We start from the raw sequence: 23,456 nt of genomic DNA, 5'->3' as shown, positions 1-23,456 counted from the left end.
GGCAAACCAAAACACCAATGAGTTGCCACTATTCTTCTTTTATACAGGGCTCGACACTAGCGCCGGTCCGACGGTCCCAGACCGGTAAAAATCACCGTCGGACCAGTAGATTTTCAGAAATAGCAAGATTTACTGGTCCGACATGACCAGTAAAAAATATCATTGTCGGGCCAGTAATTTTTCCAAAAATAGCAAGATTTATGGGTCCGACATAAACAGTAATAAAAACTATTGTTGGGCCAGTAACTTTTTCAGAAATGGTCAAATTCGCTAGTCCAACATAAACATGAAAAATATTCCATGACTCAAATTGCGAACCATTTTCCTCCCGTTAAATTCTGGCATTCACACACAGAACACACACAGAATGAATCGCATTCAATTTTTGATAGGGTAACATACAGTGTACACGTGGCTAGCCAGCCACACAGCCCACATGGTAAATTTCCTACTGGCTGCACGAACGAAGCTTGGCTAACCTCTGGCAGAACTCTCTCACATAAATTTACTTTAAATTTACTTTTTTCTTCCTTCGTTTCTTTTATTCTTTCTTTTTTCCTTCTTTCCATCTCTCCTTTTACCCTTTCTTTCTTGTTTTATTGCTTCTTTCCTTCTTTTTTCTTTCTTTCTTTCTTTCTTTCTTTCTTTCTTTCTTTCTTTCTTTCTTTCTTTCTTTCTTTCTTTCTTTCTTTCTTTCTTTCTTTCTTTCTTTCTTTCTTTCTTTCTTTCTTTCTTTCTTTCTTTCTTTCTTTCTTTCTTTCTTTCTTTCTTTCTTTCTTTCTTTCTTTCTTTCTTTCCTTCCTTCCTTTTTTTCTTTCGTTCTTTCTTTCTTATTTTTGTTCTTTCTTTCCTTCCTTCCTTTCCTTCTTTCTTTCTTTAGTTCTTTCTTTGTTTCCTTCCTTCACATCGATCCTTTCTTTACCTTTGCTTTTTTCTTCCTTCCTTCCTTTCTTTTATTCTTTCTTCCTTTCTTTCTTTTTGTCTTTCATTCATTCATTCCTTCATTTTTTTTTTTTTTTTTTGGGGGGGGGGGAGTAACAAGAAAGGACAGCAAAATAAACTCACGCCTTTTTTTAATGTTTTCTTTATTTTTTGGGACCAGTAGATTTTAGGTTCGGACCAGTAAAAAATTGAAAAACTGGGTATCTACTGGTCCGACATGAATAGGTTGGACCAGTAGAAAAAAAGGGTTAGTGTGGAGCCCTGTTTTATAGGTGAGCTCCTATATGCTACTTTTAAAGTACACCTTCAAATCAAGCTGATTTGCGCAAATATAGAAAAGAATGGCAAAAAGAAAAAGGCAGTATGCTGTATATTACTGGAAGCATATTTTACTGCTTGGAACATAGTCCAGACTACATGTTTATTAGTGCAGACTAATAGTGGAAGAATATCTTAAGGGGGCATCATTTAACTTTTTAGGTCTCCATTTAAATTTTCTCTGTAACATGTTTCGGCATTTGAGGTGGCCCTGTGGCATAAGTATCACTTCTCTTTTGGCTCAAAAAGATCAAGTCTTTAATGATATTGTTTGTATCAGCACGCAAGAAAATTCAATGGTGAGTACATTGCAGTCACATAAGCATAATACATACATTACTGATGGTACACTTTGTTAATTTCAAAACTAACTTTTTGAGCCCCCCCCCCCCCCCCCAAAAAAAAAAAACCTTACATTTATTTATTGGAGTGGACGATTATTCGGTTGTCTCGCGAAGTGGTTGAAACTTGTAGAGTCACGATGTTTCGTTGGCTACTGCTCAACTTTGTCAAGTGATGGAGACTTAGTGTTAGGGCGAAGGTTATAGCGTGTATGCGGACATTGGTGACAGCCTGCCGTAAGCACGGAATGTCGTAACTCTCTCTACAAGTTTCAACCACTTTGCGAGACAACTGAATAATTGTCTACTCCATTGAATTCACTGCGATGATGAACATCATCAGAATATTGCTCATAAAATGATGTCATGTTTTACCCAGGGTAGCCGCTTCAGTCCTGAAACTGTCCTCCCAGTGGGCCCTGCTTCACATGATGTTACTATTTACCCGCTAAAACACTTCAAGTAATTATGTACATTCGGACAAGATTTCATTGGTATGAAATTTTGTGTTTTTTTGGCAGTTGGGCAGACTTTTCTTATATACCTGTTCATGTAGACCTAAGTTACTTAAATTAAAAAAAATATATATTTGTCCCAAATGTTTGTAATCTCTGCACAGTGTTCGAGCTATTTATACCCCTTCCCCCTTTATTCATGAGTCGAATGACCAGAGGTTTTTGAGACAAACAGTAAGATTCAGTTCACAAAAGTTGACATTAATACCAACTATTTGAAAAAGAGATCAAACAAAACATCATCCAAGGTTGAATACATACCACACTGACATTTTTATAGCTAAAGCTGCAAAGGCACTTATTCAAGAATGAAGTCATAATGAACAGCAAACTAATTAATGCAGTTTCCAATTCATAAAGAATTACAAAAGAATATAGAAGTAGCCTTTGAATTTGCATTTGCACTAAAAATTTATCAGTGTTTAAAATAGATAACTTGGAATATTCCCAATTTCACTTGATCACAAAACGTGAATATCAAACATGACAAAATATAGGCCTATATCACAGTCAGTGAAAAATTTAATGGAATGATAAGTTTCAAATGTAACCAAAAAAATAGAAATTGAAAATATCTTAATCAACATTTTACAAATTTCCACAAACTTTCAACAATTTGTTTGAGTATATCTTTTTACGATGTGATATGTCACAGTTGCAGCTAATCAATTTATTTAAAATTGTAATTCAAGAAATATTGAAACATTCATTTTTGCTTTCCCCTGTATTAAAAGTGATCAATGTGTCTGGTCATACTATCTAACCAGAAGAAGCATACTTCTTTTTGTAACTGGACAGCTTGTCTGTAGTTGGCAGGAATCTTTTGGCTAAACTTTGCAAGAAAAATCTAAGAACCATATGCCTAACATATATTATCTTCACGGCATCAAAGGCTTCAAGGGAATGTTTGTATGGTACTCCATTTATTCAAACCCCATGGTAAAAGAGAAGAATACTTATTTCAGCACATGATGTGTAGGCCCTGCTATTTCACTATGCTTTTACCGAGGAAGGGTTGGTTCTGTCAAGCAATCTTGAATTCAACAACTCAACAAAATGTTGGGATCCCCCACCCTTACTTCCCAAAAATTATTTACAGTGGAAAACAGTGTAGGCTGCATTAATGTAGTAGGTCATGTTATGTTGAGCAGAGAGCACTCAATCTAATAAGGAGTCAAGGCATTAACAAGTAAAAAGAATGTTAGAATTATGTCAATAACCAAGGCGATTGTATTCTCCCATTCAAACGACATGTCTGAATTCTTTTCAGAATGGAGATATCTGAGCAACAGAGGAGATTGGCCAGTACAGATGAAATGCGCACAAATTCAGCAGACATATATTATGCACCGCAACTAAAGCATAGCAAACACGCACCCTTTCACAGACTCCTGATGCAAGCCCTATTATTCACGCACACTCTCTATTGGCAATGGTCTGCTATACATGTAAAACTGCCAGCGCCACACACAGTGCCATACCTGAATACTGTTCTATGCACTGGCAATGTGGGATGCATGTGCAATATCAGAAAGCATACATGATCGAACATGTACATGTAGCAAGCTGCAGAGAGCTCTACTACACATGGAGAGTGAGCCTAGCCTAGGCAGAATACAACATACATGTACATGTGCTTGTGTACACATACACACCCCTGACAAATTATGAACCTAAACAAATAGGGGCCTTAATACAGCAAGATCATGATCCACGATCCACGCAAGTTAAAACGTTTAAAAAAATGAAAATATACTGTCTTTATTGATTTGGTCAGAATCTTTTTTTTTTGACAAAGGGGAGTATAATATATGAGTGAATTTCTAAACTTCTGCTTCCTTTACACAAGAAGGATAAATATACAATCACAGTTTGGTACTTGTAAAAATGAAACATGATGAACAAGTGAAATTGGGGAATCCAACCAATGTCATGTATCAACCACAAAATACATCACAGCAAAAAAAAATGTTCAAGAAAGCAGAATATATTTTTGTTAAAAGACTGACATTTCATAATGAAGTATTCTACTATTAATTAACAGATATTTTACAGGTATACAGGACTTGGATGTATACAAAATAACCTTCCAACTTCTCAAATGAGAAGTCTAATAAAGGGGGAGGGGTTGGGAAATTTCATCTTCTGTATTGCAATTTTAAAATAACTTCGTAACAAAATGGTTTTGATTTAAATTCTGGGTGAGGATGTATCAAAAGCCAATTGTCGTTTTTCAAAGGTAACAAAGGTCATCTCTTATGCAAAACCAACCTTAATAATATCCTTTATATTAACTTTTGAAATGTGTTCACTCAACTATTTGGAGATTACAACTTACAACATCTCATGTTGTGAAGATACAATTTGCTGAGAAAAGTCTGGTGTATATATTTTCATGAACTGAATGGATTTTACAAATAAAAAATTGTGAAAAGATGAACATTCTATATTCAACTCACTGACCTGTAAAAAAAAAACATGACCATTGTAACTTTTGAAATGTCATGTTAACCTTAATTTCATTTGCTTACTCATGCATGACTTGATGGATTAAACCATTTAAGTGTAGCAACACCCCTGGCAAATTAGCTGACAATAGATTTGTTCAAAAGTTGCATTGTTTTGAAAAAAGGGAAAATCTAAAAGATTTGTTTGTAAGAGTGTGTTTAGTATTTGTAAAAAAATAAAATGTAGGCCCTACATGTAATTAGTGATGAAAAACATATAGTACAGGCCCACATAAGACCTATGTGAAATGACCAACAACCATTTAGGGAAAGTAAATGGCTTTTTCATCAAGAAATTTTGGTAAAAAAAGAAGAGAAAATAGTATTCCACAGAGGAGGCTCCTTCTTATTCAGCTACAGACCGATCTCTCCAACACTGACGTCAGACAGTGACGCACAGGGGATAGCTGGACACATCAAGGTAAGGTTTCTGCCTCTATTTGTGGCTGGTTGCAGCATGCGGGGGTGGTACTAAACACAGGCAAGTTCCATAAACTGCAACAGGCTTATAAGATGTTTCCTTTCTATCCTTCTAGCATTTGTTACTTAATATGCCTTAATGATTATGGTTGCTCTCTCTCCCACTTTTCCTCCCTTTGTGTATCAATGTCTCTATCCCTGTTTATTCATGCCTTTCACAGTCCCCTATTATCCACGTCCTCATCCCTTTCAATGTTGCAGACCACGTACAGCCCCTTTTACACAAACCTTGCTTTAAGCCGGATTTCACTGGACTTTTGATAGACTGGGTGTATTTCATTAAGCTGTTCTTAAAGTAGTCACCCAAAGATTCGAAAGTATTTTATAATGATGAATTTTTTCATCATTGTAAAGAGGAAGTATTGCTAATCAGATAAATCATCTCCCCTTTCAAAATAGTGAATGAGGCTTGTAAAAATCATCTCTCAAAAATGATATATATTTTCAATACATGTTTCTGCCTTAATCGGTCCCCTGTCGAGCTTCAATATGTGTGACGCCACACCCCTTACAGAGATGGCTACAGCTAATACACGTGTCATTTACTTTGCACGTATTCGTGTCTTATCTCAAATGGTATATCTGTATGATCATAGACCTATTACGAATGGACAATCAACGAATCCCCTCCTTTGACACAAAGACCGTCGCCGTTAATCCTTTTATAAACAGAGCGCTGGCCCCGCTGGCAGCTGACACCCATCAAGCCGGTCGTTAAAAATGCTCTCACCATGCTCTCACTGATGGACAGCGGAAATCAATTGTACGCTGCTCCTACACATGCGATGTTGTTCGTTCACTTTATCAACAGCAACGCACAGCAGCGAACGTTAGCGCTATGAAAATGATAGCAGAAACAAGAAAACAGGCGTGCATAAACGTATTTTTTACGTACATCGTTCACAACCGTAAATGAAATGCATTGACATCACCTTGCAGATCCGTATATCTATGGCAAAAAAGCACTTGAAATTCGACGAAAACATCTACGGAAAAACGTTAAAATTTCATCTTTTTCAGACAGTATTGATGTCGATAGTAGCGCTTACCTTCGGTCAGAAGTTGATTTTCATTTGGGCATAAAATTCCACAGGATTGATGAAATTTAACAGGATTTTTTTTGATGGACAGACGACAATCGCACATTATAGACAGCCTAAAATAATGTACTGAAAAACCGGATATCAATTGCGCATTGCATTCTAGGTAATGTAGGGACTTTCCCTTTTGGCAATCGGGGCTAAAACATGACCGCCTTTGGTCGAAAGAGGGCCAGTGATCGCTCGGTGACGTTCAATAGGCGAAAGGAGCTTGTGTAAACAATCGCCCCGGGCGGTGGTCGTAAAAACCGCGTAAAGAGAAAGTTAAGGGTTAGACAGCGATTTTGACAGCTGGAAACAGGTGGTGGTCATAAAATACTCTCGTTGAATGTCCATTCGTAATAGGTCTATGGTATGATGGAGTGTCCAAATTTTGCGGACATTTCAAAAATATTCCTCAGGCTAAAATTCATTCACAAAATATTCACATTTAATACAAAACCAATTCAAATAATAGCTGCCAAATTGATGGCAAGATCGTAAACTAAAAAAAATACAAGTCAAAAATTATATTTTAATTGACTAGTATGTGCTGGAAATCAATTTGAGAAAGTATGATCTAACTTCATGGACAAAAGTTTTTTCAAGAATCAAACAAAAAGTCAAGCTCTAAAGGTGAGAGAACTTTATCAGATAGACTGCAAAATGTTATAGAATCGGTCAATACCTCATTTCATTAACAGTCCTGATGATTTCTACTTGCAAAATAATGATTTCCTGAAGCTTGTTCAGATTTTTTTGGTCAGAATAGGTGCTAATGGTAACAAATTTGTCAATATTTTGTCAACATTTTCATGTATACTGATCTCACCCTAAAAAAATTATGTTACAGTCTAGGACAGGCCCCATAGAAAATTGACCAAACCTTGTTTTTTCATACAATATTTTTTGATGGTTTCTTGTCATTTCGAGGGTGCTGATTACGAATCTGAATGATGCCACTCGTGTAACCTTGAGCATTTTCCGCAAATTGGCAAAATCCAATATGGCCGCCAAAATATGCAAATTACCCATAAAAAACATAAAATTGCCCGCAGATTGGTTATAGGTTACAATATGAATGGGGAAAACTAAATTTCACAAAAGTGAGCACTAAATGCAAGTAATTTGATTTTTAGTGAAATAATGGATGAAAATATGATTGCTAACGAAATGTATCATGTATGTCATGTATGCAATAAATGATGCATTTTTATATTAAAAAAGCCACCAAATGCCCTGACAGTATTATGTACAATGTTAATGGGGACAAAAGAAAATAAGAGTACTAAAATGCATATTACTAGTATTAAGATAAGCAAGTGGAATACTGCCTAAGTACATAATTTTTAACGAAATATAAATGCAATTTATGTGATAAATGCTGTATTTTGACATTCAAAATGGCCGCCATAGGCCCATTTTACATTATGTAAAATGCGATTGGAGAAATTAATTTTCACAAGAGTAAGAACTATAAAATGCATGTAATTGTGATCAACGAGTAAAATAATGTCTGAAAACATATTTTCTAGCAAAACATATCATTTCTTTTGTCATGCATGAGATAAATGCTGTATTGTGAAATTCAAAATGGCCCCTATAGGCCCAAACAGTATTATCTACAATGTAAATGGGGACATGTAATTTTGTAAGAATTTGGATCGACTTGACTATGAAATCCGTAAAATCCTGTTATGATAAAACATTATTTGAAAACATGGTTTTTATGAAATATAGCATTTCTTCTGCCATGTAAGTGATAAATACTGTATTTTGACATTCAAAATAGCTGATACAAGCCCTAACTAAATTATGTTACATGCGTATAGGGAATCTACTTTTTACAAGAGTGAGAATCATAAAATGCACGTAACTGTGATGTATGAGTAAAAATATTGTCTTAAACATGATTTCTAAATAAATACATCACATATTGGTCATGGAGGTAATAAATGCTGTACTTTGAAATTCAAAATGGCTGCCTTAGGTCCTAAAAGTATTATGGACATAGTAATTTGGGACATATGATTTGACAGAATTTGGCTTTGATTGACAATAAGTATTGCATACAATTGTGATGTAAGAGTAAAATATTGTCTAAAACCATGGTTCCTAACGAGGTATATCATATCTGGTGCATTTAAGGTGATAAATGCTGCATTATGAAATAGAAAATGGCCGCCATGGGCCCTTATTGTATTATGTACAATTTGAATGAGGACAGATAATTTTCACCAAAGGGCATATGGCGGCCATTTCGAATTTTGAAATATAACATTTATCACCTGATTTTAGATATGATATATTTCGTTAGTAATCATGTTTTCAGACAATATTTCACTCATACAACACCATTTAGTCAAGCAAAGCCAAAATCTGTTAAAATCATTTGTCCCCATTCACATTGTACATAATACTGTTGGGGCTTGTAGCGGCCATTTTGACTTTCAAAATACAGTATTTATCACTTACCTGGCAGAAGAAGTGATATATCTTGTTAGAAATTATGCTGTCAGACAATATTTTACTCATAGATCACAATTACGTGCATTTATGGTGCTTACTCGTGTGAAAATTTATTTCCTAGTTCGCATTTTACATAATACAATCAATGTCTATGGCGGCCATTTAGAAAGTCAAAATACAGTATTAAACACAAACTTTAAACATGAATGATATATTTCGTTAAAAATTATGTTTTTTAGACAGTATCCTATTTATTCATCACAAATAAATGCATTTCAGTGCTCACTCTTGTGATTTCTTTGGTTCTCTTTCTCATTGTACATAATACTGTTAGGGCCTTTGGCAGCCATTTTGAATATCAAAATACAGCATTTATCATATACATGGCATATTAAATATTATATTTCGTTAGCAATTGTGTATTTAGTCAGTATTCCACTTGTTTCTCTTAATAATATGCATTTTAGTGCTCACTGTTGCGAATTTTGTTGGCCCCTTTGCCATAGAAAATAATACTATTTGGGCCAGTGGCAGCTATTTTGCATATTAAATACAACAATTTTCCCATACATTGTACATGACATAATAAATGATATCATGTTAGCACTGATGATTTTCATATATTAATTCGTCCATAGATCACAATTACTTGCAGTTTAGTGATCATTTTTGTGAAAAAATAATTTTCCCTATTCATGTTGTACATAATAGGGTATACAGAGGTCTGTGACGGCCATTTTGAATATCAAGATATAAATATTTTGTCAGAATTTTTTTTTTTTCAGAGAGTATTTCACTCCTGCAACACAATTTCATACATTTTATACAAATTTGCTGGCAATTTTATGATTTTCATGGGTAACATGCATAATTTGGCGGCCATATTGGATTTTGCCAATTTGCGGAAAATGCTCAAGGTTACACGAGTGGCATCATTCAGATTCGTAATCAGCACCCTCGAATTGACAACCATAAAATAATATTGTATATATGAAAAAACAAGGTTATGCCTCTTCTATCCCGGACTATTATAGGGTGATTTAATGTTGCTTTTTTATGTCAGATTTTAAAGATATTGAATAATTTTTCAGATAAATGACCTTAGGTGAAGTATGGACACACTGCCATAACTTGTGATCAAAATGACGGCTAGTGTCTTTGAGCAATTTTTTTGATATGGATATTGACATTGAATAAAGTGATTATAATGACAGTGATGATGATGGGGAAGTAGGGGTGCTTGAAAGAGAGAAGAAAAAGAGGGAGGACCTGTCATTGATAACGAACAAGATCAAATACCGCAGAAAAAAGGCTCCCCTGCACAGTGCCACGGCAACCAAGAGCTTACAGGCCTTGCAATAGTTTTGAGTTTTTTCAACAAATAATGCACTGCACTGGTGAAAATAACGAATACTGTCGAAGTCCAAACTCGATCGGTCTTAATAAAGTTTATCATTCAGTACAAACGGGCAAGACATAAATAGGGGAAGGCGGGGTAAGTTGTGACACTTTTTACATTTTGCATGTTAGAATTGATATGACTAGTAATATTGTAGAGATAAGTACCTTGCCTTTAAAGGTCAAGTCCACCTCAGGAAAATGTTGATTTGAATCAATAGAGAAAAATCAGACAAGCACAATGCTGAAAATTTCATTAAAATCGGATGTAAAATAAGAAAGTTATGACATTTCAAAGTTTCGCTTATTTTCAACAAAATAGTTATATGAACGAGCCAGTTACATCCAAATGAGAGAGTCCATGATGTCACTCACTCACTCTTTCTTTTGTTTTTAATTGTTTGAATAATACAATATTTCAATTTTTACGAATTTGATGATTAGGACCTCCTTGCCTGAAGCACAAAATGTTAAAACAGTGGAATTTCACGTGTTCAGGATGGAATGAAACTTCATTTCACATGACACTGACGAGAAAATCAAAATATTTCATATTTCATAAAATAAAATACAAAAGAAATAGTGAGTGAGTGATGTCATCAGTTCCCTCATTTGCATACCGACCGAGATGTGCATATTACTGTTTTGTGAAATGAAGCGAAACTTTAAAATGTCATAACTTTCTTATTTTACATCCGATTTTGATGAAATTTTCAGTGTTATGCTTGTTGAATTTTTCTCTTTTTATTCAAATCAAATTTTTGTTGGGGTGGACTTGTCCTTTAAATTTTATTCTTGGGAAATATTTTTCACCTATATAAAACTTTCTATCCCCACACTGGAAATCGTTGTGACCTTTGAAAAAATTGATGTCAAATGGCTCAACTTGCCCCATCTGTGGGGTAAGTTGTGCCACCGTCTGGGGTAAATTGAGCCACAAAAACTATGTGCAAAATGTATGCGGGAGAACCAGGATGTCAATTTTTCATTTAAAGTATATTCACTTGCTAATTCTCTATAAATACCAACATCTTCTAAAAGTAAAAGAACTGTCATGTAAATTTTCTCCTTTCTGCCTGCATATCAATGGCTTTTTATGTTTTTAAATTTTTTTATTATATATTAATATAAGAATTACCATGGCTCAACTTGTCCCATGTTGGTTGGCTTAAATTAGCCCCATCCGAACTTTTGGTGATATTTTCACATCCACACATTTCTTATGCTTCCATCATGTAAAAGACTTTGACAAGAGCGAGAATCCATACCTGGACTAACAATATTGTTCTTATTTCTAAAATATATTTAAAGACATTTGTGGGTAAAAAGCACTAATCTATTTCACACCCTTTTTTACTTTTTTTGCTGAAATTTGTATTTTTCCCTCTAAAAAACTACTTTTTGTTTCAAAGTTGAAAACAATGTGGTGGGGTTGAGGGTTATGCAATGGGTCATCAATAAATGACACCACCACAATGTCTGACTCATTCATTATTAGCCTGGGGGTGGTGGCTCAACTTGCCCCTATGCTCAACTTACCCCGCCTTCCCCTACTGTTCACTCTAGTGTTTGAAGATGTTGAAATCAGGAATCGAATATCAAATTACATGGAAAAAACGGTAAAGATCTGAAGGAAAAACATGCATACGCGTGGAGTAGGTCGATGGTGTAGCCAAGTGTGTGACGTCATCATTGAGACTGTTTGCGATCATGTTTTGTCTGTATTCAGGGGGCTGAGAAGGGTATCTAATACCGGTAAATGCATTTTTCGCATTTCCATAACATCTATAAGCCTCCAACATTTTATCTTTAGATCCAAATGCTAGAAGAAAATTGGTAAAAATCACATGTATTTACCTCCAATTTTTTGACTGCACACTTCAGTCTTCTTCAGAGATGTGACCCATCTGATCACCGCCAGAGGTGACGTAGTGGCAAAGAAATGGGTCACAAACTTTTGGAAGTTTGTATCGGCCCCAATCACGATCCAGCGAAAGTTGATGTGCCCTTATGTAGATAGCTTTCTTCACTGCTCTCTCAACCAATCTTTCCTCCCTGTCTAAGATCTCCACCTTGTCCATGGTATGTCCCGGCGATTCAATATGAACATCCAGAAGTCAAATTAGTTTATGACCCAATTCATCGCCGCTACGTCACTTCCAGCGGTGATCAGAGGTCATATCCCTGAAGAAGACTGAAGTGTGCAGTCGAAAATTTGGGGGTAAATCATTTTTACCCATTTTCATCTCGCATTTGGATCAAAAGCTAAAATTTCTAAATATTTCATCAAAGTAGTTTAACTTTCAATCAATCTACATAAGCCTTTTTAATACCATATTTGTGTATAAAAAGAAAAGACTTTCCCATTCATATATGACTTGTCCATAATGAACACTTTCCATGAATTTTCTTTTTCTTTGGGTGGCTACTTTATCTAAAGTTATGCACAACTAGGACTTGTTTGAAGTTGCTAGGTCAGACATATGGATTTGCACAAGGATCATCAGTCATGCATAAAAGTCATTTGTAACTTACAAATAGCTTGATGAAATATGTACTATCTTTGTTTTGCTTTTTACAGTCATTTAAGATGGTCTGATATTACTTGTAAGTGCTAAGCCAAGGGTTTGGAAAAATCATGACTGTTTTACACCTGTATTATCTTTGCCATGTGCCAGACAGGGCAAGACAGAACAAAACAGTACACTAGTACAGACAATTGTTTTGTGACCTCATGTACATTATTGTACATATTGTAGTATTTCTTTTCTGTGTAATGCTACTTCCTACAAGTTTATTAAGGCTACTTTACACGGTTATCAGTGCACTGGCTTTAACTAATCTGCAGCATAGATTGAATACTGGTTTTCAAATCAAGGCTTAATTGTAGTAACCTTCTAACATTCTAAAGGTACAGTGAACATTAAATGATTTTTTAACTACTAATTCTTTTAATTAATAAGACAAGGCATAAGCGATTTTGTGTCTCGCCCACTTAGGAAAATAACCAGAAATATTGTGATTTGCGAGGGCACGCAACAGAATTGTATCAAAACTTCATTGTGAAATGACTGGGATGGAATAACACTTGTCATAAGAGTCTTGCCCATAAACTTTAATGTTGACCTCAAAATGAACTTTGACCATACCATGTGACCTCCGAAAGCAATAACATGAAGGTCTTTTAAGTACACATACAACCCAAGTTTGGTCGAAAAGTGACTTACGGTTGCAGAGTTACGTATCATAAGAGTCTTGCATGTAAACTTTAACGTTGACCTGAAAATGACCTTTGACCTTACCATGTGACCTCGGATTGCAGCATAACATGCAGGTCTCCTAACTACATCTACAATCTAAGTTTGGGTGAAAAGTGACTTGCGGTTGCGGAGTTAGGTGTCATAAGAGTCTTGCATGTAAAATTTAACGTTGACCTGAAAATGACCTTTGACCTTACCATGTGACCTCCAACTGCAGCATAACATGCAGGTCCCCCAAGTCCATCTACCATCTAAGTTTGGTTGAAAAGTGACTTACGGTTGCGAAGTTAGGTGTCATAAGAGAGTCTTGCATGTAAACTTCAATGTTGACCTAAAAATGACCTTTGACCTTACCACGTGACCTCCGACTGCAGCATAACATGCAGGTCCCCCAAGTCCATCTACCATCCAAGTTTGGTTGAAAAGTGACTTACGGTTGCGGAGTTATGTGTCATAAGGTTTGTGACGGACGGACGACATTTGGATCCCTAAGTCTCGCCTTCACCTCCGGTGGGCGAGACAAAAAGTGACATACATGTCTCAGGATTTACCAAAATTTAAAACGCTTTAAATCTTACATTAATGTGGCATTAAAATCCACGATTCTAGTACAATAACAAAGAATAACAAAACAAAAATTTCATTTAAGTACAACTTTTCTCTGAAAGAGCAACATAAAAATACTGTGTATTTTTTATTTGGCTTTTTTGTAATGTAAACTTAGTCGTGGCTGGACGCAGCATTTCCATTAATAGTGCCAGTGTCCCCTAGTGCTGGTCGATATTTGATTTCAATGTTAGTCGAATATGGCCGGCTAAATATCGCTGATAACATAATATATTGCCGAGTCCTGTGAAGATATTCCCGACCTTTCGCTTATTTACGACGGTAGTTGATTTTGGAAGAGACTTTGGGCCCGTCGTCATGGTCGTAAAACTCTGTCCTGCAATGCAAATTGCGTGACATGAGATTTTTTTTGTTTCGCATCTGCAACGGAAACATTCAATATGCGTTTCGTGTGCAAAATTCTGGTTGCTACTATGGTAACAGCGATATATATATACGATTTAGGACGACTTTCCAGAGCTCGAGAGGACGCCCGGGGGGCCCACTTCCATTGACGAGTGGATACCAGGCGCGACCACGCGTAAAAGGGGACAGAGTGGGCAAGTACGTTACGTATATAGGCAACGTTCTCGCCAGGTTTACTCTGATGCTTGGCGGCGCGAAGCGACGCAAGCCGCACAGCGGCCTTGTTGCGTGCGAAGCACGCACGGGGGGAGGGTTCGGGAGGGGGGTGTCCCCCCTCCCGCGCAAAGCGCGGTAGCTATCGAAAATATCAATATCGACGAGCATAGATTGCTGCTAAATGCACCACATTTTATGTCTATTTAATGCTTCTCCGGCCACACAGCCGTAACGGTTGCGCGAATTGCGATTGAAGCAGAAAGGCAATTACTGATAACTTAAAAATTGAAGTTAATCTCATTATATACTTACAGTTATAGATTATTTTCATCGATAAATTAACTCCATACTTTCCAATGTTCAGATCGATATCGCTACATCCTTAGAAAGTGCAATTAATTTTGTGAATGCGTGTTGTTTCTTATGACAATGCCCGACTTCATCTACGGACCGCATGCGTAGCCCTTTGAGCCTGCGCTGCGTCACGCCCTTACTAAATCCAAAGATTGTTCCGACTTTATACCTCGGTCACATGTCTACGGCGGCCGTACGGCGAGTCGAAAACAGCCGTTTTAACATTTTTTGTACCAGCTGAATATAGGTGGTTTAAATAAAACGGCTGTTTTCGACTCGCTGTAGAGCAAATGTGACCGAGGTATTATTTGGAAGCCTCGGAAGTTTTCTTCCGAGGCTTCCAAATAATGGGCATCGGTATTCATGAGACGGGGTCCCCAACTTATATAATTTGCATGGTTTTTTGTTTGGTTTATTCGAAACTCACTGAAACTATAACTCTCATAAGACTTCTGTTGATGATGTTTATACTAATAATTTCCAATCGAGATTCTTTTATCACTGTCAATTATTGCTGTGTTCATTTGTATTGTTCGTTACTCACCTATAAAATAATGAATGTGCTGTGCTTCATCACGAGCGTGAGAAATATTTTTAGTCATTCATAATACTCTAATATTACAAATTTGTTGTTCTTAACAGCGATTTAAAATGTTTTGAAAGTATAGGTTAATTGACAGGAAATAAGATTTCTATTTTTACATAATACATTATATGTAGGCCTACAAATACAGCGTGTATGAAGGAGAGGAAGAGGGGTGGGGTTGTAGGATGGTCGAAGGGAGACAGCAATAGGGGAGGGGTCGTGGCGTGGACAATCACAAGGGGATGTTGAGATCGTGTGTGTGGGATTGGTGAAGAAGTCAATATTCGAAGCGAATACATTTTTATAGACGTGTCTATACTTCTACCGATGATGACGGCCGAATAATCTTTTTTTACATGTATCTTTTGGTGAATTTCAAAAAATATTTTCTTCCACCATGAGTGGGATGATCGAGGTACGTGATTCAATAAATTGCATCACAATATCACTATAGGTGTAGTTTGAAAATCACGAACAGTTTATTAAAAATGAATAAAAGAGAAAGATCTTCTTAATTTTATAGCCCCCATCCAGCGTAAACACCATGATGAGTTTTTGAGGTCACGAAATCAGCTGATTCGCACTCAAACAACAGGTTATTAAACAGGTCACACATGTGGGACACATTCCAAGAGCGGGAATTCGGGGAAACCCGTTTTCAAGCTCAATGATTGCTGGCTCAACCCAGAAAGTGAATACTAATTAGATCACGTGCCATCGGCTTTGGGGCGTCTCGTTCACATTCCAACTCATTTCATAAATATCATCCACTCGCAGTATAATTAGGCTAACGACGTTGTCAAGATATAACTCATATATTAAAAGCACAATTCCGATATAAAGCATAAAGACATAAGTGAACTTGAAAAATTCATCCAACGATATTCAAATTATACTAGCAACTCATTGTGGGCGTGAAAAAACGATATGCATATCCGATATCCTCTAAAACGTTCACACATATCAACTTCAATAATTCGTACTTGAAACGAATATCTGTGAATGAATTGCCAATTCCACTTTGTTGAATGTGTACTTCTATCGAAATCTATTGAATCACGTACCCCTCCCGACCCAAGGTGGATTTTCCAATCGCCATAAAGATTATGAAGCCACAATCACAGTAGACACATCCATAAATGAATATCAATTTCATTCGCTACGAACAATCCCTCCCCACAAAGTCACAAACATCCCATCATTTTCATCTACATTGCCCACGGCCACCCCCCATTATTCTCTATTTTTCCTTTACACAAATTAATTTCAAATGATATTTTATTTTAAATCGTAGTTAAGCAATTGTACAACAAATTCATAAAGCATTCACTGTGATGACTAAAAACATTTCTCAGGCCCGTGACAGGTGCGCTCATTATTTAATTGGCAGGCAAAGAGTAATAAAGAACAATACAAATGAAAATACACTGTACGTATAACTCACATTCAAAAATGAGTCGTAATGATAAAAAATGTGAATAATATTTATAAATATTATTAATTATGAAAATTATAACAGATTGAATGAATATATGAAAAAAATCAAATTAAATTAGTTTTGGATCCCATCTAATTTTGGAAGACTATCGGATCCCCGGATCAAGGATTTTGATGCCATGTGCGATTTGTAATTGTATTATGAATGTGACCGTTGCGAGCGCCAAGTGCAGTGGCACAGAACTTGGTAGACACGCCGTCGCGAAATTAATCAACAGTTTCAAAAGATCGATGTAGAGATCAAGACTTTGGAAATAACGGCGTAAAATCGGAATTTAAATGTGAATAAATCATTTTGATGTAAGTAAATGAGTTGGACATTATATCAATCCATTCCATTGGCTTTGTCATTATTAATGTGATCTTTGAATAGTTTTCTCAATTCGCTCTACGGCAGTGTCATCAGAAATGCATTCAATGAATTCATGTAGATGTAGCTATAAAGGCTGGGGCCTGGGACGAGATGAAACTAATATATTTCGATCGAATTTTGATAGTAATTTTGACACACTTTGTTTTTGACATAATAAGTGACAATATCAACTGAAATTCGTAATAATCTAAATTACATTGCCCAAGCCAGTAACCCACGATACCCCTCACTTGTTTTTGAGCGTATTTACTACCATTTTAAAGACGTAAATAATGTGAGCAATGCGATACGCATCGAGGTCGTATCGTATATAGCGCACTAGTAGTAGTGAGTGAGTCAAAGAAATCCCGGGAAGAAATCGTGGACGAAATAATCGACAAGTTTATTTTAGGATCTGAAAAGCAGATTATTTTTTAAATATATTATTCAGTTTTTGTGTAGATCTAGGCCTGCTTTACAGTTGTCGGCCACGGTTGTCGGGGGAAGTTCACGGTTGGCGGATTTGCCCTGAAAATTTTCAGGGTTGGCGGCGCCCGCCAACCGTGACGCGTGGTTGCGAGTACGTTGTATATAGGCCTTTGTAATGTTATAAGGGTGCCAAAAACGATGTTTAAAATACTGAAAAAAGTGATATATTTCCAATACTTGTAGGGTTTCACAAGCCAAATACTTATCAAGAGATGCATTTTCATAATCTGGAAAAGCCTTGTTTCCCTTGTTTAGGGTGCTTTTCGAAACCGCATGGTCGTGCCTGGTATCCACTTATCAATGGAAGTGGTCCCCCCTAGAATTTGAATCTAATCCCCCATTTCAGGGGAAAGTAAAACATAATGCCCATTACATTATGTGCTAGAGGCATATCGTTTGTGTAGGAGTAAACAAAAGAAAAAACCCTGCAATTTCGACTGGTATTCAGACGTATACATGCTGTGTACTGTACAATATCAACGCATGCAAAATGGTTTCAGCTGGAGAGGTCATCTGACCCATGGAATCAATTGCCAGTGATCCACCAATAATCCACATTAAATGCAATATCGATTCGATGGACTGTAATGATCTATATCTAAGCCTTAATTCAGCAACTTTTTCCTCACTCAATATGTACTCGATTTGTTTGAAAAACCACTTTCTTATCCATGTCATAATCTATTGTGGGGCCTGCATTTCGAATATCTCCAGCCAGCTGTCATAGCTAGTAGAGGTTCGCCGCCGGCTCAGGGGGCATATACGATGATGACCAGACGTACACATGCATGAAAACGGGTGTCGCGTGAAAGAATTTTGCACACGAAAAGCACATCTATAGGGCCTGTATCACAAAGCTTAGCAATGAATGTAGAACAGTCTTCTATGATTGATTCCATTGATTATAATCTACAATTACTCGTGAAAATCGAATGTATGATTAATCGTTAATTTTTGTGTTAGGGGACCCTAATCTTACCGTCCCTGATGTTTGCGAAAGGTGGCTATTAATGATGAAGACTGTAGCTCTAGTGAAGAACAAAGTGACGTGGATGAAGGTGAATTATGCAGGTAATGGCGAGTCCGACAATTTAACTTGCTTGCTTTTCTGAGTACTCTCTCAGCCATCAAGGCGAGCAAGCTGGCTCTGATTGAGGGTTTGTTTGTTTACAATCGCATACGATCTACGCGTGTTGCAGATGATCTTTTACATCTAATTTTCATTTATCTCACCTTTTTGCTTCAACAAAACTTCATCTTCAAAATCATCAATTTCAAAATCTACATCTAGATAAACATTGGGTTTTCTTCAATTTCGCACTTATTCAGTGTGTGTAAAGAAAACGCACCCTCGCAACAGGTTTTGCACGCAAGTGGAGCTTGACGTGGGAGAGCCAATCACGTCTCTCGTACACACATACACGTCATCAAATTTGAGTCATTTCAAAGACCAATTCGGGGCATATTTCGGAGAGGCATCTTAGCGCATTATAACTGGTGATTTACGTCCTATGCATTTTTAAAATTATTTTCAAATGACATGATGATAACCCCCACATAATTACCTTTCCATTGATGAATAATAAGGTCAAATTCCTAATCTTTATATTTCTCCTTTAACAATTAAAATCAATGATGATACTTACTATTTTGCTGAATCTGTTAGCTGGTATTCTCTCCTCCTGTCATAACATTCTTGAATTCCTGAATCGTTCCATATACTATCTACATAACCTACATATGGCTCATAAAATGTTGTTACTGTTTCGTGGTCTATTAATCTGACCTCCTGAGCTTTTTTCTGAAAGATAAAAATGAGAGGATACAAAAAATTAATTCATGGGAATCATATATTCTACTCCCACTTGTTTGTGTTATTTTTATTTGCTAAACAAAAGCATGCAAGCATTAACTCACCAAGCATTTACAGACTGTCCCTGGAGTGTTTCTTATACTGGCAGCTATTTGGTACAAAGTCAGTAATGTGAACAATACTAAAGTTTTATCGAACATTACAATGTTACAAAGTGTCATAGTCCTTGAAAGCATTTGAACCCACTAGAATTTATAGGGCAATTTTCCTGCAGTTCAAATTTAAATTTAAATATAGTGCCCTCTCTTTAATGTTTTTATTTTTATTTTAAAAAGCTGTTTGAGCACTTACTTTACATATTTTGTAACTGGATATTAGAAAGCTACTGACAAAGATTATAGTATATACATCCTGAATTTTTCAGCCTTTTCAATGCTTGCGAATTTATAAACAAGACAAAAAATACACAGATATTCTATTTTAATCAGGCACTCGATCAAATGAAAATCTGATGTAAGAATCAGTAGATTTATCCAATATACATGTAACACATTTTCAGTTTATATCCTTCACACAACAACTGCTGTGGGGCAAAGGTATTGATATAATCTAGTAATGAAATGGAATAGTGACATGCACTTTGGGGGAGGGGGGGTCACCAAAGCTAAAGATGGGCTTTAAGATAATGTTTTTAAAGGAGAATGAAACTCTTGGAGCAAGTTAGCTTTTGTGAAAGCAGAAAAATCAAAGAATAAGATCAAAAAAACTTTGAGTAAAATAGGACTAGCAATAAAAGAGTTATGAGCATTTGAATGTCGAGATCACTAATGCTATGGAGATCCTCCCATTGGCAATGCGACCAAGATCTGTGATGTCACACACGTACAACTCTCCCATTTGGACACTGAAAATATACCCCAAAATATCTCTTTTTGCTCATTCTAATCATATGACAAACGATTCATCAATGATATAATGTTGTGAAACCTCTGTACTTGTCATCTCATAAAGAGAACACCTCACCTTGTGATAGACTCTATAAAAGTGAGAATATAAGTGAAATAAGTACTAAAGTAATGAGGGAGTTGTACGTGTGTGATATCACTGATCTTGGTCGCATTGCCGTTGGGAGGATCTACATGGCACTAGTGATCTCAATATTCGAATGCTCATAACTTTCTTATTATTCATTCAATCTTCCTCAAACTTTCAACAATATGTTTCTTTGATTTTTCTCTTTGATATGGATTCAGCTGGTTTCAAGGGTTTCATTCTCCTTTAATAATGACATTTTTAAAACATAATATGGCTTCTCAGGGGAGCGTTTCATGAAAGTACTTGTTGGATGTTTTATCCGACAAGTCCTGGAGAGTGTTTAATCTACATTTTTGGCCGGCAAGATGTCATTTTCCTTGATTTTCATTTTCCATGGTCACTGTCAGATAAAATGTCTGACAAGTCCCTTTATAACAAAATTAATAAATATCAAAATATCCTCATTGACAAATGTCTTATGTTTAACCTTGATTTAATTATGCTTGGTTTACTTTTATGCGGTATCAGTAATTTCCATCCTTTAGCTAGTTTGCATTCTTAAAATTACTTTGTTATATATAGAGTTCTTGGTTGAGAATAATGTAAAGATAAGGATTGATCTAGTTTTGGAGGTTAAGTTTTATGTTTTGCTTGAAATGCAGATTTTCAAATCGCAGCAATTGTCGCCGGAGCAAGTGTCATGGAACCATCTGGCCTAGCCTATTATATAATCCAAGTGGAGGCTGCAGCTTTTGTCTTTGTCATTCTGATGCTGTTACATGAAACTTTGCCAATAGTCTGATGTAGAAGATTATGCACAGTAGATGCAATGCAGCCACGGCCTACGTATTCAGGGGGGTGTTTCACAAAGATTTAAGTATGACTTAGAGTCCCACTTAAATGCCGACGCTTACATGATATGATATTGATCAATACGCAGTAGTGTGCATCCTCTTGGCATGATCTGAACAATGCGGTTATGTCTTTTATAATGCACGCAACTAAGATTTTTAAGTGCAACCCATAAGTCATACTTAAATCTTTGTGAAACACCCCCCTGATCTCGCATTAATTCTTGTTGGTTTTTTAACTGCAATTGTCAAGTGGGAATTTTTTGTTAGAAAATCCCACAGGCTGACATGTATTGCTGATGTTTTACATAACAGCATTAGTCTCATAAGGGCCGTCTGCACCATCCCGAGTTTTCAAATTAGCGCGCTATTTCTGATCCGGTAAATTATCCTGATCTGAACAATCTCGAGATTATTTGCAATGGAGACGCAATTATCGCGCTAGTTCGTAGGTTTACTCTCGAGATTGCAATCCCAAGTCAACTTGGGATTATTTGCAAAATAGCGAGCTATTTTACGAATTATCGCGCTAATTCGTCGGTGCAGACGCACTCGGGATTATTTATTCACGGCGTCAGACCATAATGCATCGATGCCTCGCTCGAGCAGGAATCGCTCTTCTTGCGATGGTGGAGATGGGGTTTCTTGAATCTCAAGATTAATCTCGAAGAGGGCCAATCGGGCTAAAATCTCGAGATTGAGCAAACTCGGGATGGTGCAGCACCGCCTACCTATACAGGCTGAGGCAGACAAATGCTGCAGCTTCCACCTAGATTATAGGCTGTATCTGACCATGTGTTAAATCACAAAAATCTAAATGATAGCACACAGTACATGTATCAGTATAAATAAATGGTAGGAACTTAAACGAGATCTACTCTAACCATACAAAAATATACTTCTCAAAGGATATTTCGTGAGGATTTAGAATTGCAATAAAAAATACACTTTGTTTTGAGGTACTGTAAATTCAAAAATATTTGTGGTACATTAATTTTTGCGGCACGACCTGAGAGCGCGAATTTAAAACACACAAATTCATGAGCATCTATTTTAATGCAGGTTTTGAATCGTGGTTCGATAAGAGCATGTATTGTTTTGGCAAGGAAAGTGTATAATTTGCAGACCTGCCAACCTCTGGGAATGAAAAATTGTATTCTGTGATTAAAAAAAACTGTATTTCATAATGAAATGTGTGGCGCAATCGCTCGTCGCGGCGCTCAAGCTGCATGCAAGCTAAAATGCGCACTGCTCTTGCAAAAAAAAAAACATTGAAACATGTGTATATCTCACCCTGGTTTTAATAAAATGATTGAAAAAAAAAAACAATTACCTGAAATTACATTGATCTAATAGCCATATTTGTGTAAGTTTTATGAAATACATGTAGAGACATAAAGGCCCGAATTCACAAAGGTGGTTTTGAAAACCCACGGTTGAATCCATGGTTTATGCAGATTTCCAGTATAAATTACGCTTAATTTAGCGCGTATTGGGTGCGTGTATAAAAAATGTCCAATACTGATGTGCGCTTTTGTCACAGTGCGCCAAATTGACGCTTGTTACCATGGTTAGATATGCTATTTTATTCATGAGTTCACTGTTTGAAGAGTGGACTCATTATAAAAAACAGTGGACTCATGAATAAAATAGCGTGGATACTGGATAACCATGGTAACATGTGTCAATTTGGCGCACTGTGACAAAAGCGCGCATCAGCATTGGACATTTTTTCATACACGTGCCCGATACGCGCTAAATTAAGCGTCATTTATACAGGAAATCTGCATAAACCATGGACTCCACCATGGGTTTTCAAAACCACCTTTGTGAATTCGGGCTAAAGAGATGATTTTTCTCAATAAATTATGATTTTATTAAAAAAAAACGTACTGCCGTATTTTGGTTGCAAAAACGTATTAAATACGCCCAAAACGTACTGGTTGGCAGGTCTGAATTTGACCTACAGAGGGCGACATTTA

General features: G+C 36.4%; 1 protein-coding gene across 1 annotated transcript in view; it reads right to left on the bottom strand.

Moving 5' to 3' along the window:
* LOC135153554 (guanine nucleotide-binding protein subunit alpha-11) overlaps window positions 1–19,576 on the bottom strand; it is a 32,795-nt gene extending 13,219 nt beyond the window's left edge. Inside the window, exon 1 of the mRNA XM_064096654.1 lies at window positions 19,422–19,576. The gene's annotated coding sequence lies outside the window, so the exon portion shown is untranslated. The remainder of the gene's footprint in view (window positions 1–19,421) is intronic.
* Between the last annotated feature and the right edge of the window lie 3,880 nt (window positions 19,577–23,456).

The sequence above is a fragment of the Lytechinus pictus genome, chromosome 3, assembly GCF_037042905.1.
Source record: "Lytechinus pictus isolate F3 Inbred chromosome 3, Lp3.0, whole genome shotgun sequence".
Classification (NCBI taxonomy): domain Eukaryota; kingdom Metazoa; phylum Echinodermata; class Echinoidea; order Temnopleuroida; family Toxopneustidae; genus Lytechinus; species Lytechinus pictus.
Note: the sequence above shows the minus strand (reverse complement) of the source record. Positions and strands in the feature narration are given on the sequence as shown.